General features: G+C 35.3%; 1 protein-coding gene across 3 annotated transcripts in view; it reads right to left on the minus strand.

Annotated features, from left to right (window-relative positions):
* The window catches only part of FSTL5 (follistatin like 5), an 865,385-nt gene that overhangs the window by 351,392 nt on the left and 500,335 nt on the right, over positions 1-13,658 (minus strand). The window lies entirely within an intron of this gene.

The raw sequence follows: 13,658 nt of genomic DNA on the forward strand, positions 1-13,658 counted from the left end.
TAAAAATAACACAGACGAGTATTCTAGTTTAAATTTTGACATGAAAAGATGGAATTATTGTCCTCGTTCCTTTGTTGTGGTTGATGAAATTTTACTTGGAGGGTAAGTGAAGAAAGTGAAGTCTTCAGATTTGTACTAAACATGGTCAGACAGGATATCGGCAGGCGCTTCCACAAACTTTCTTTCTTCCCGTTCACCATCTCTTTCCTTCCTTCTTAATCCCATCTTCCTCTTGAGGAGGAAGAGAAATGCTAAACAAGTGATATTTTCTAGAGTAGAGCTACTCAATCTCTATCAACTTTTTTTTTTTTGTATCATCACAAATTGCATTGCCAAAAAGGGCACAGGTTTTTTCGCATCTGAAGGCCGGGATGAAACTCACAGCCCCCACCCCACCCCACCCCACCCCCACACATCAAGTGTAAATGTTAAGTAATATCTCTTGTTAGGGCACATTGGCTGTCACACCAGTATCAGATGAATGCAAACAGAAACAGACTGACCAGTATATTCTGTTATAAAAAATCTAGTTTCTAAATATAAAAGCCATAGTTACTTAATTCATCGTTGTTTTGTGTTTTCAGAGAAGGAGCAACCATCCTTTTGAAACTGAAAAACCCTTGTAGAGAGCTGCCCAGTCCAAGTTTATTCTTTGGTCATTAATTGCTAATGGAAATGGGTAGCAGCATCTTGCACGCACAGTTTAATGTTCTGTTAATATTTATTCATATTTTATTTCAGTTCTTCCTGAGTTAATAAGATCCTAGGGAATAGTTTACTCTCCTTTTTTTTAATATCCACCGATATATATGTATATGTATATATACATATATAATTATATTTATAAGTACAAAATATACATAATATATAGTAAATATATATGGTAAATGTACATATTAAATACATACATATATATTTAAAGGACATATATTTGACCAATTAAGCATAGGAACAGCATGAAATTTGTAGATACAGTGTTTCTTTAAAACTTTTTTTTTTTTTTAAGAGCACAAACTTACGGGAAGAAAGAGCATGATGAAAGTAATAACACCATGTACAGTACCATACAAGAATTATTAACAATTTCCCATTAGCTATTCTGAATTCTAGCTTTCAGTTTTCTCACAAAATCATGTAAGAGATAATGAGACATCTGATCCTAAAACCACCACATTAACGCTGGCTCTTCGGACATTAGAGATAAAATTGCCACTAAGTTACCCCGGAATTTCTTTACTAATGTTTTGCATCTGGAATTAAGTCCCAGCCCATTCAAATTAGTGGTGCTTTTACTAGTTATACATTACAATGTTAATTAGCTAATATGAACATCTTAGAATAAATGCTGAGAATTAGCATAACATTATGGTGCGCCTCTTTTTAAAATGGAATTTTTTTTTCCTGAGAGAATGCATAATTAGAAATAAGAATTACTATCCACCCAGAGAATATTAATATACATAGAAAAGCTTTTTTTTTTTTTTTATGTGAGGACTACATTTTAAAAAAGGTTTTTAAAACTATTTTGGTAATACGTGTTATAAAACAATGCTATGTATTTTAAAAGCTCATTAACATTTTTCTGCATGTTTCATATTGCATATTTCCCCTCTTCCCTGACATACAAACCAAATATGTTCACTGGCTACTTCCCAAAGTCAGGTGGTCCTTCTCGTAAATAAATTTAGCAGCAAGATTTACACACATCTTTACTAGGCTTTCTGAAAGTTATTACCAAGCAAAGATTTAATCTCCCAAAATCACAAAGATTAAACATTTTTCTTCTCAGATTTCATGAAGAATATTTTAATATTAAATAATACAATTTATGAAATATGTCTAACTTGAATTAATTTTCATAGTCAAATGGTGCTTGTGTCTAGAAATGAATAAACAACCTAAAAGAATAACCATGAGGGTGATACTAATGGTTATAGTTATATAATAACCAATAACTATAATTCAGGAGCTCTGGTGGCACAGTGGTTAAGAGCTCAAGCTGCTAACCAAAAGGCTGGCAATTTGAATCCACCAGCCACTCCTTAGAAACCCTACGGGGCAGCTTTATTCTGTTTTGTAGGGTCTCTATAAGTTGAAATTGACACTGCAGCAATGGGTTTTATCTATAACGCACCTAAAACTGAAGAAGTAAAGGTTGTTTGTGTACATTTGAGTGATCAAAGTTGTTCCTTTAGAAATAAGAGTTTCAAAGAAAAAATTAAAAACTTAATGCTCAATTAGCTAAGATTAACCTATATTTGCTTGGATATATATTAATGTTGGCATATTTTATCACAAAACATCTGATCATCGTTATGCAAAGAAGCCCCTTGCAGCAAATAGCACAGATCATTTTTAGTACGCATCTTCCATTTGTCTCTAAAGATAATCCATATTTGAAAGGTCTTCTTCATGTGAACGTACATATCACACAATATCTGGAGTCATCTGGTGCTGTGACGGAAGGTAAGATAGGACTGCGCGTTCAGCGCTCCTTTTCACGTGCAAACTTTGCGTTGGAGAAATTCTTAAGTATTCAAAGTATGAAGTCTGAGCTCCAGCGGTGGCATTGATCTCATGTTATAAAGACTAATATGCTATTTCTATTCCAGCTTTTTCATTTTGATTATTTAGGACAACTAAGAAACTTGTAAGGTAGTTTTTCCCGGTGGAAATCTTACTGCACTTTTTCATTTTACTACTTGACCTAGAGAAATGTTAAGGGCTTGCTTTCAAAGGAATGGAAAGTCAAAAGTCTCCTGTAGGAGAATCTGAACGTAAAGAGACAAGGGTGGTTTGTTGCCGTTGTTTGCCACTGAGTCAATTCCAACTTATAGTGACACAATGTGACAGAGTAGAACTGCCGTATAGGGTTTCCTAGGCTGTCATCTTTACAGAACCAGATTAGCAGGTCTTTTCCCCCCGAAGAGCCACCAGGTGAGTCCAAACCATTGGCCTTTGGGTTAGCAGCCAAGTGCTTAACCATGGCTCCACAAGTGTATTTTACTACAATTTAAACCACAACAGATGAGTGTTTATGAAACATTCATTCAACTGGGTGATAGTAATATTAATAGGAACTTAGGTAAAAATACTATGTAATACTATTAGTAATAGGAACTTAGGTGAAAGCATTAGTACAAAAAAAGGGAAAAATATTGTGAATATTTGTGAAACACTAGTTAAAACAGAAGATAATTTTTATAACTTTGATGGAAAAATCCGTTTAAAATCACAAAAAGAGCAGAAGTTGTCATAACTGAGATTCTGCTCTTCTAAACACCTATGTCTTCTGAAGTTTGTAAATGAGTACTTACATTGAATATTTCATTCAGTTCTTAACATACTAGTCTCATAATTTTATTCCTCTGCTCATGTTTATAATTTCTATTTCTGTGTTAACAAAATCTAGATTCCTGGGAACAAAATACCCATGTTTAGAATAATTATTTGTATAACCTGTTAAACCTACTACTCCTTTAAATGGAATGGATCCTAGAGGAAATTTTATCAGTAATATTTCCAAATAGCCTTTTTTTTTTTTTTTCCTTCTCTACTGCCGTAAAAGAAATTTATAATTAAAGAGCTTAGAGGCTAACTAAAAGGTCAGCACTTTGAATCCATTAGCCACTCCTTGGAAACCTATGGGGCAGTTCTAGAAAATCCTATAGGGTCACTATGAGTTGGAATCGACTGGACAGCAGAGTTTGTTGGTCTTTTTTTTGGGGGGGAGGGGTTAATAGTAAAATATTTCAGCCAGAAATAGATCACAAAGAAAGACATTCAGGGAACCTAAGTGAAATAAATTAATTATTCTCATAATGAGAGAACCATGGTTACTCAATGACAAACTCCTTAACTTACTAGGAAAGTCTAGTGGCACCCTTGCCAAGAAACCTGTGGTTTCAAAATACATGTTAATACTTACCTAATTTAGACATGCCAGGATATATGCTAATATGTTGTGATACAAATCTCAAAGCTTTAAGACTAATTGCTTATCCGCAAAATATTGTACATGCATATTATATTCTCATTGTAAAACTGAAATAAAATAAATTAAAGGAGAGGTCTAGTAACTTCATTCTTCCAGTACCAATGGGCTAAATAATTTTTACTAACCCTTCCACTGAAGAAGTAAAACAATAAACAATAACAACAACAAATAACCTTAGATTAAATAGAAAAGTATGTTCTTAATGATATAACAATCTGTGCCCAGTCTATGCCCTGAAGAGGCTCAGAGAGGGAGAGAGAAATGAGGAGGTGACCGACAGGTCCAAATGCCCATATGTGGCTTTGTGGTCCAGGAGACAGATGGGAGAGGGGCAGTAACTGACCATCTCCCTCTGTGTGCTAAAACTCTGAGGTGCCACACTATAAAAGCGATTGTATAAACTGCAACACTCCTTTATCAAGGAATCTCATAAAACATAAAACCTCTTTTTCTGGAAGAGGATGATATCATCCGAGTCATCTAATTATTGTTACAAACAGGTTTTTAGATTCACTCTCCAGCAAGCAATCAAGGATAACATGGCACACAGAAAAGACAACATGATGTGAGTGAGCTGAAAAAAATACAGCAGTGACATATCCACAGGGATTGTACAATGGCCATGGTTATACAAAATCCCAGGTTAGAAATTTTGATGAAAAACTAAAAACTGTAAAAATGCACATTATAAGTTTATAAAAGAATCAAGGAAAATTATAGAACTGGAAAATGTACCAACTGAAATGAAATACAATGATGTATTTAATGGAAAATTAGACACTGCAGAATAGAGTGTTAGTAAACAGGAAAAGAGATTAAAAGAATCATCACCAAACGAAAAGCAGAAGGACAAAGATTTAAAAATAAAAAGAGATTAACTAAACTATATTTGCGTGGTATTCTACAAGGAAAAAAGAGAGAAAATGGGCTAGAGGAAATATTTGAAGATATAACTGAGAATTTTTCAATATTCAAAAACATCAATTAATAGATTGAAGAAGCCCATCAAATTCCAAGCAAAGTAAATGAAAATAATCTACACCACCAAGCCATAAAACAGTGAAGTTGAAGAAAATCAAAGACAAAGAGAAAAGCCTTAAGATTATGCAAATGAAAAAATACAGACTGTCTTTACAATAAGAGGAGTTAAGCAGGTAATTCATCTTCATCAGAAAAATAGGAAGAAGACAGTGAAAAATATATTAAAAGTGATGAAACAAAATTAAAATCCATTTATAATTTTATATACATATTTAAAATTCAAATAAAATAAATATATTCTTAAAATGCACTAGGAAATTTCACCTTCAGTAAATTTGCCTTAAAAAAATTCTGCAGGATGTTCTTCAGGCTGAAGGAAAACGATTCTAGATAAAAGCTCAAAGATGCAAGAAGGAAAGGAGAGCAAGGAAACTCTTTAAATATTAGCATTAAGTCCTTGGAAAATAAAATTTTATATTTAACTTTGATACTTCAAGAACGTATGATAGCATAAGAAGATGTCTTCATATTTAGGGGCAAGGAATAATTTCCTAAAACACAAAAGCACTGACAATAAGAGAAATGGTTTATAAGCTTGACTACATTGTCATTATAATATCTATTATTCTAAATCTTATTGAAGATACTCATACTATTAAGAGGCCACAAACACAAGGCACCAGCAGGAAAAGATATTTCCAACCCTCATAACCAACAAAAGTCTAATATGCAATATAAATACAGACCTCCTAAATATCAATAAGGGAAAAAAAAAAGACTTGACAGAAAAAAAAAAAAAAAAAACCTCTATGGTATTAGTAATCAGAGAGATGCTAATTTAAGGCAAAATCCTGAAGGTTGGCTTCAAAAGTCTAGATATATCAAGTATTGAGAAGAAAGTGCAGCAACCTAAATTTTTATATACCTGGGACAAGAATATAAATTCACAGATATAATTTTCCTTCTCCATTTGTAAGTACGGAGAGGGCTAAATAGGAGAGAGAAATCTAGTAAGGAATAGAATCAAAGAAACTTAAGTGTATATGAATTAAAAAAAAAAAAGGCCAATAGAGGGGAAAATAACTGAGGATGCAACTGAGAAGGAAATTAGTTCTAAAACAAATAAAACAAATGCGAAAGACTTATAATCACAAGCACAAATAAAACTAGTGGATAAAAAAGGTAATTTCTTTTGTCATTTATGGGATTGAGAAGTTATGCAAAGATACAAAATAAGGCCTTTTCAATAAAAGATTCTGTAAAATAATGAAGCAAGGATACTTGTGGAAGAGTTGAAATTTTATTATTTTCTTTATGACTCTGTAGTAAGGACAATATAGGGCTACAGATAGGGCTGTATTTTGATATTACTTCAAGCAGTTTCACATATTAACAATAATGAGTTTCACTTTTGCTTTTTTTTTTTTATTCATGATTTTGATATTCGTTCCACGGTCTTACAGTACAATAATCATTTCACATTTTCTGTTCAATGCCATGTAATTTCCTTCTTTCAAATGAATTATATACAGTTAAATTTTAAACTGAAATATGTGAAAAATAAGTCTATTAATTCCATGCAATTTATGACATTAACAACTTGGAAAATAATGTTTTATGCAGAATAAAAATCTGACCTAACAAAAATGGTAACAGAGAGAACTGGGTGGTACATTAGTCAAGTTAATTTAACTATATAATTGGGAAAAGTTCAAGGGTGCATAAAACTGAATAATTTAACATTATAGTTATATAGGGCTAAAAGGATGAAGTATGAATGCTGCGAGGTATACTGTGCCAAATTCCAAATCCCGTTACAAGTGAGTTGTTCTTTGTATGCGTAGGGTAAAAGGAAACAATTGTTGACTTTCACTCAGCACCTACTATTTGTCAGACGCTGTTTACAGTGTATGAGCCATGTAATCTTCATTTCCCTCTGAGGTAACTGCAGTAACGATCCCAGTTTTATTTTATTTTTTCTCTTTGAGATGCTGTCATGTAAGGAAGTGAAAATTGAAGCTTCCTTAGCCATCTCGTGATCATGATGGGAACTCTCTCCAACAAGCTAAGTGTAAGGATAGGCAATGGAAAGACAAAGGAGTCCTTAATGACAATCAATGAGAAGAAAGAAAACATCCTACCTCTGGATATCTGGTAAAACAATCATTTTTAGAAAGATACGTGATTAAGACAACGACCACTGAACAGTGTTGGAGGTTAACAGTGTGAACTACATTATCAAAATGACCTGGATTTAATATATGATTCTGACGCCTGCCTCAGTTTGATGTGCAATGCCCACATGTGACTAAACCTCTATGAGTCTCAATTCTCCCATCTTTAAAATAAAAGTTGTACTTAACTTTTTAAAAACTATTTTGAAGATTGTTATTGTTGTTAGTTGCTGTCCCGTTGGCCTGAACTCATCACAGTCTCATGCACAATGGAACAAAATTCTGTCCAGTGCTGCTGCACCCTGTGACTGGGGGCAGGTCGGGCCATTTGATCCACAGGGTTTTTATTAGCTGAGCCTTCTGAAGTAGATCTCCCAGCCTTTCTTGCTAGGCGGACTTAGTCTAGAAGCTCCGCTGAAACCTGTTCAGCATCACATCAACACACAACCCACCACTGACAGACAGGTGGTGGCTGCGCACGAGGTGCCTTAGACAGGAATCGAACCTGTTTCTCCCCGCGTGGAAATCGAGAATTCTACCACTGGCCTACCATGGCCCCCACTGTAAATATGAGATATGATATTTTTAAATTCTTAATACTAAGCCTGGCCTTTAGTAAATCCTGAGTATTGTGCAATTGTGCTCATGAATGAAGACTTACTGAAATATTTGCAGGTGATGATAATTACTATTTGACCAATGTTTAGACATATAACATTATTTCGAGTTTGAGAAAGGCATTGTTTTGTAAAATTATATTTATTCTATGAAAGAAAAAATTCAGGCCCACCACAAGATTGTACATACTCTGCTTATATACAAATCAAGTGCCCTTAAAGTGATACTTAAATATGTGAATGTTTAAATTAAAAGGAGGAGGGGCTAGCGAACATGGCAATCCCTCTTCTGCTTACAAACATTCATGAAAGATAGCAGTGAAATGCTGAAGTGATCAAGTATGCTTTTCCTGTGTGATGTGTTGGTATAAACACCATGCATGACTTGGGGAAATATGATATTATATTGTAAAAGCCTGAAATACTGAATTTCCTTGTTATCCCTAATACATACATGAATGTATTGTAGTCGAGTTGATTCCAACTCATAGAGACCCTATAGGACAGAATAGAACTGCCCTCATAGAGTTTCCAAGGAGCGCCTGGTGAATTCAAACTGCCGACCTTTTGCTTAGCAGCCATGGCCCTTAACCACTACGCCACCAGGGTTTTATATATATATATATATATATATGCCGTCGAGTCGATTCCGACTCATAGCGACCCTATAGGACAGGGTAGAACTGTCCCATAGAGTTTCTGAGGAGCGCCTGGCGGATTTGAACTGCCGACCCTTTGGTTAGCAGCCGTAGCACTTAACCACTGTGCCACCAGGGTTTCCCCATATGTATATATATATATAAATATACACACACACACACACACACACACCCTATTTTTACATAAATAATAGCATGCCTTCTAAATTTGTTTTCCAGCTGCTCCTTTCCCTTGTGAGGTATCTTCATAAGTGTCTCTATGCTAATTTTTTTACATGTAGCCATAAAAAATTAGCATAGCACACTTACAAAAATATCTCGTGGGGGGAGGGAGTGGTTGGCAAACAAACATAGAAGATGTGCGTTATTTGTGTCAAATTTAATGGTATGACACATACACCCTGTTTTATATATATATATATACATATATATATACAATTTCGACTCATAGTGACCCCATAGGACAGAGTAGAACTGCCCTGTCATAGGGTTTCCAAGGAGCAGCTGGTGGATTCCAACAGCCAGCCTTTTGGTTAGCAGCTGAGCTCTTAACCACTGCACCACCAGGTCTCCATGTACATATATACATGTATACATATATACATATATATTAAGTTTCAGGAGGATCATGTATAAATGAAACTCCATGTAGCCCATTGGGAGAAGAAATTACATAGATTTATGAAGGAGAAAAGCTAACGTGAAGAGATTGCTGTGAATCTTCATCTGTCACTCAGAGTAAAGCCATCAGTTAATCAATACCCGTTCCCTGCGTGTTAACAATGTGGTCACTGCCGTATTAAAAAGCTATTACAGACGTAGGGAAAGAATGTTCATACCTTTGACTTATCTCGAGGAAATCCCAGGACGTCAATGTCGGAGTCAATCAAATGACACATTATCTGTTCTGCCTTTAATAAATTGGAATTTTTCACTATTTTCTAAATTACTCTTAGTCAGATAGAGCTAAATGAAGGAGCTATTCCCTCCATACAATGTAATAGAATCTTAGTATTTTCAGGCTGAAAAAAAAAAAGACTTTATTATTCTCTATCTAATTAAAACAATTCAGCAAAAAGACATTGATATTTGCCTCACAACACAATGCTATTACTGATAAAGCCGGGACTGGGATCCAGCCAATTTGCCTTCACTATTTTTTTTTTTTTATGAAGTTTTACAGAGTTAGAATCTCTCTAATATGTTGCAGCAAATAAATGTTGAAGATGGGGAATTGTGCAATGGCTGTTCATTTTGGCAGCTCTTCACAGGGTCCAAAGACTGGGCCTCAGCTGTGCAAATCAAGAAACAAATTTAACAATTCAACCAGAATTAATTAGACTATTAGGGATTACTGAGTTAATCAAAATCACAGGATATCTTTGTTGATATGGGAATGTCAATGTATTCATTTACAAAGGGGAGGTCATCAGCTTTGGTAACTAGTGTCAGCCGTGAGCCTGGGAACCTCTAAAACACAGGTCAAAAGCTTCTCAAAATTGATGAACAGAAAATGACAAAAAAAAGGAGTTGGCTCTTGTTGAGACAGTCAATCTGTAATCAACTAATGAATTGCGCTTCTCAATTCTAAACGCATTTCTATGTAGAGAGCCTTTCTTTTTCTTGTCACTCTCAAGTTTATTGACAAATTCTTAGTTGTTATTCTCCTTTTTTTTTCCACACCATGTATATCACCATATATTTGCAACTAGAGCATTAACTCAGGTAGGCCACAAGCAGTTGAGTGTATTAGAGCCTCCTTTCCAGTAGAGACCCTCAGGGGTGCAAACAACACACTTGGATGCTAATGGAAAGGTCGGAGGTCAGAGTCCAACCAAAGGGGCCTCAGAAGAAAAGCCTGGTGATTGACTTCTGAAATATCCGCCATTGAAAACCCTGTGGAGCAGAGCTCTGCTCTGACGCACATGAGATGCCATGAGTTGGAATCAGCTGGGCAGCAGCTGTTTTCTTTCTTTCCTTCTTTCACATCAGTAAATGTTTCCATGAAATGAGCCCTGCTGTGCAATGGTTAAGCGCTTGGCTGCTAACTGAAAGATCAGCAGTTCAAACAAACCAGTTGCTTGAACACATCAGCGGGTCAAACCCACCAGTGGCTCTGTAGAAGACAAGATATTGTGATCTACCTCCATAAAGGTTATAGCCTAGGAAACCCTATGGGGGCAGTTCTACTGTCCTACAGGGTCTAGGGTTGATAGGAATTGGAACATACTCCATGGCACACAACAACAAAAACAAATATTCCCATAGTACTGGATTGGCAAATTATACCCATAGGCCAAATATGGCCCACAACTTGTTTTTGTAAATAGAGTTTTCTGGAACACAGTTGTATCTACTCATTAGTGTACTATGTATCGCCTGTGGCTGCTTTCACGCTATATAGTCAGAGCTGCTACAGAGACCTTATGGTAGGCAAAGCCTAAAATATTTACTCTCTGGCCCTTCACAGAAAGTTGCCTCATCGTTGAAATACTACTTTGCTGGTTTTTCGCATTGATTGGACATGCTTAAGTTATTTAAATATGATGTATTGGATTCCACTTATATTCTAGGTTCAGAACAGTAAACATAAGACAATTACATAAAGAATGCATTAAAATTATTTCCAGTTATGTATGGATGGGTTTCTAAACTACTGCTGTGTTTTTTATCTTCTTTGCAGCCTCTGTAATGAATAGCTGATGGTGGTTTTTAGGAGAGCTAGGGCAGTTGCTACTTCCAGAGTCCAATACAAAATACTACAATGAGTCTTAGTCTCTGGTCTAATGTCTATCTTCTCCAAGTTGATCATGCAGAACAATTATCATTTCTTCTCTCTTCTTGACATCCAATCAAAATACTAATTCCCAGAGTACATTTCCCAACCAGAAGGAAAGCAATCTGATTATCTCAGGTAAGTCATTCACAGCACTAATCTGGGAACAAGCTTGATCCTCTAAGAAAGTATTCCCATTTTAATAGGGAACATTTTAATTCAAACGTGTCTTTGAGCACAAAAATGCATAGCAGAAATGCTTTTGAGGAGGAAAACCTTCCAAGTAACCCTTGTCAACTCTATGCCACCCCTTCTTTCTAAGAAATCAGAGGACCTGGATCTGAAGTCAGATTTCCATTTCTGAACGTTTTGCTTGACAGTGCCACTCATTTCTCTCATTCATGCTTCAGATATAGGAAGTTTACAAAGTCTTAATGAGAGAGCGGGTATCATTTACTTACAGCCTATATTTCAGGGAGACCTAGAACTGAAGAAAAGCCTAGGGTGTCCTAGCTTATTTTCACTGCTTCCACAGTAAAAAGCTACAAATTTAAGGGTTTTTAGAAGCCTAGAATCGTTGGCACGCAATGATGGTTTGATGTTACTTATAAAGTGAAGACGGCATCTTGTCTGCATATGAAGGTAGCTTTAATTACCTTAAGTGTTTACTTCTCTTAGTGTAAATTCAGGCGCCATTGCTACCTTGAAACTGCATGTCTAGAAATCCTATCTGAATCGAATAGTACAACTGGGAACTCTCTAGCGAATTAAACGGTACCTGAACGCCTAAGGGGCATCCTTGGTTGTGCAAATGCAGTTGTGTACTAACCAAAGGTTAGCAGCTCGAAACTACCCCAAGGTGCCTTGGAAGAAAGGCCTGGAAAAAGGTCACAGCCATTGAAAACCCTACAGAGGACAGTCCTCTGAAACACTTGGCGCTGCCATGAGTTGGAATCAATTCCATGGCAACTAGTTTGTTTTCTCCTAAATGCCCTGGCACTCATGTTTAGGATCCTATATCTTCATCATTAAAACAAGCAAAACATTTGAACAATTACGCAATTAACTCAGTAAGTGTGAATAATCTGTACACCTATTTTTTTGATAATGTATTGGATTTATATTATTCATATTGAAAATGTGTTTTCATAAGTTAGACTTCCACGGTCCGCCTGCAGAGATCTCAGATCTGCTGTAGGGCATCTGATTACCTGAGGGAAAGTACATGTCAGATTTTACATTTGTGGCTTTTTCTTTAATGCAAAAATGTAAAACAGACTTTTTTGTCAGTCCAATATTTACAGTAACTTTCTCAACTTCGTGGATATTTTAGGAAGTACTATATATTTGTCATGCTCAATTGAGCAGAATTTTTGAATAGTATTAACTAGAAAAATTAAATGCATTCCTTTTTACAAAAAGCTGCTGAAGCAAATCCGGAAGGGTTTTTAGTAATCCTTAAATAATGAAAGCCCACGCTATTTGTAGCATCCCGCAAAACATCAGTGAAATGATTATTTTTGGTTACGTAGATAAAACAATGGGTCAAATTCATATGCAGATGAATTCTAGTCTCTGATGCTTTTTTGTAATAAATGTGTATACAAGAATATAGTTCAAATGTCGAATGTCACTCTTTTTATATTAAGTCTGAGTTTTGTTATTCATTTTGTAATGTGAAATGCATTATTAATTTTTTGAATCAGATTGTTTTTGTTAGTTGCCATCAAGCTGACTATAAGTCATGGTGACTCCACGTGTGGAGAGTAGAACTGCGTTCCATAGGGTTTTCAATGGGTGTGGCCTTTCGAAAGTAGATTGCCAGGCCTGTCTTTTGAGGCGCCTTTGGGTGGCTTTGAACAGCCAACCTTCCAGCTAGTAGTCAAGTGCTTAACCTAGCATTTGCTTACATTTATGAATAATTATTTTTGAAAACATATTTTTATTTTCATTTTCGCTTCATGAAAAAGTGTTATCATTTATTTTAAAATTACACAGCATCAATAGGATATTTTGGTGTACATTTATGTGTAAAAAAACAACTTATTACACTTTGTAATATATTTCATTTAGAATTAAGGTCATTTTAAGATACTGATGAATACTGTACTACATTTAAAATTATCAATGAAAGTGATTTTATTTTGGCTAGTGTCTTAGTTTCTTAATGCTGCTATAACAGAAATGCCACAAGTGGGTTATTTTAATAAAAATAAATTTATTTTCTTACAGCTCAGGAGGGCAGAATTCTGAATTCAGGGCACTAGCTCTAGGGGAAGATTTTCTCTCTGTTCAAGGGGAAAGACCTTATCTCAGCTTCTCTAGCTCCTCTTTGTGTCTAATCTGCTATTTCTATATCTCAAAAGTCAATCACAGTAAGTCAATCACAAAAAGACCAATACTATATGGTCCCGCTAGTATGAAAAGAGAAGAATAGATATACTAACAGAAAGC

The sequence above is a fragment of the Loxodonta africana genome, chromosome 13, assembly GCF_030014295.1.
Source record: "Loxodonta africana isolate mLoxAfr1 chromosome 13, mLoxAfr1.hap2, whole genome shotgun sequence".
Lineage (NCBI taxonomy): Eukaryota > Metazoa > Chordata > Mammalia > Proboscidea > Elephantidae > Loxodonta > Loxodonta africana.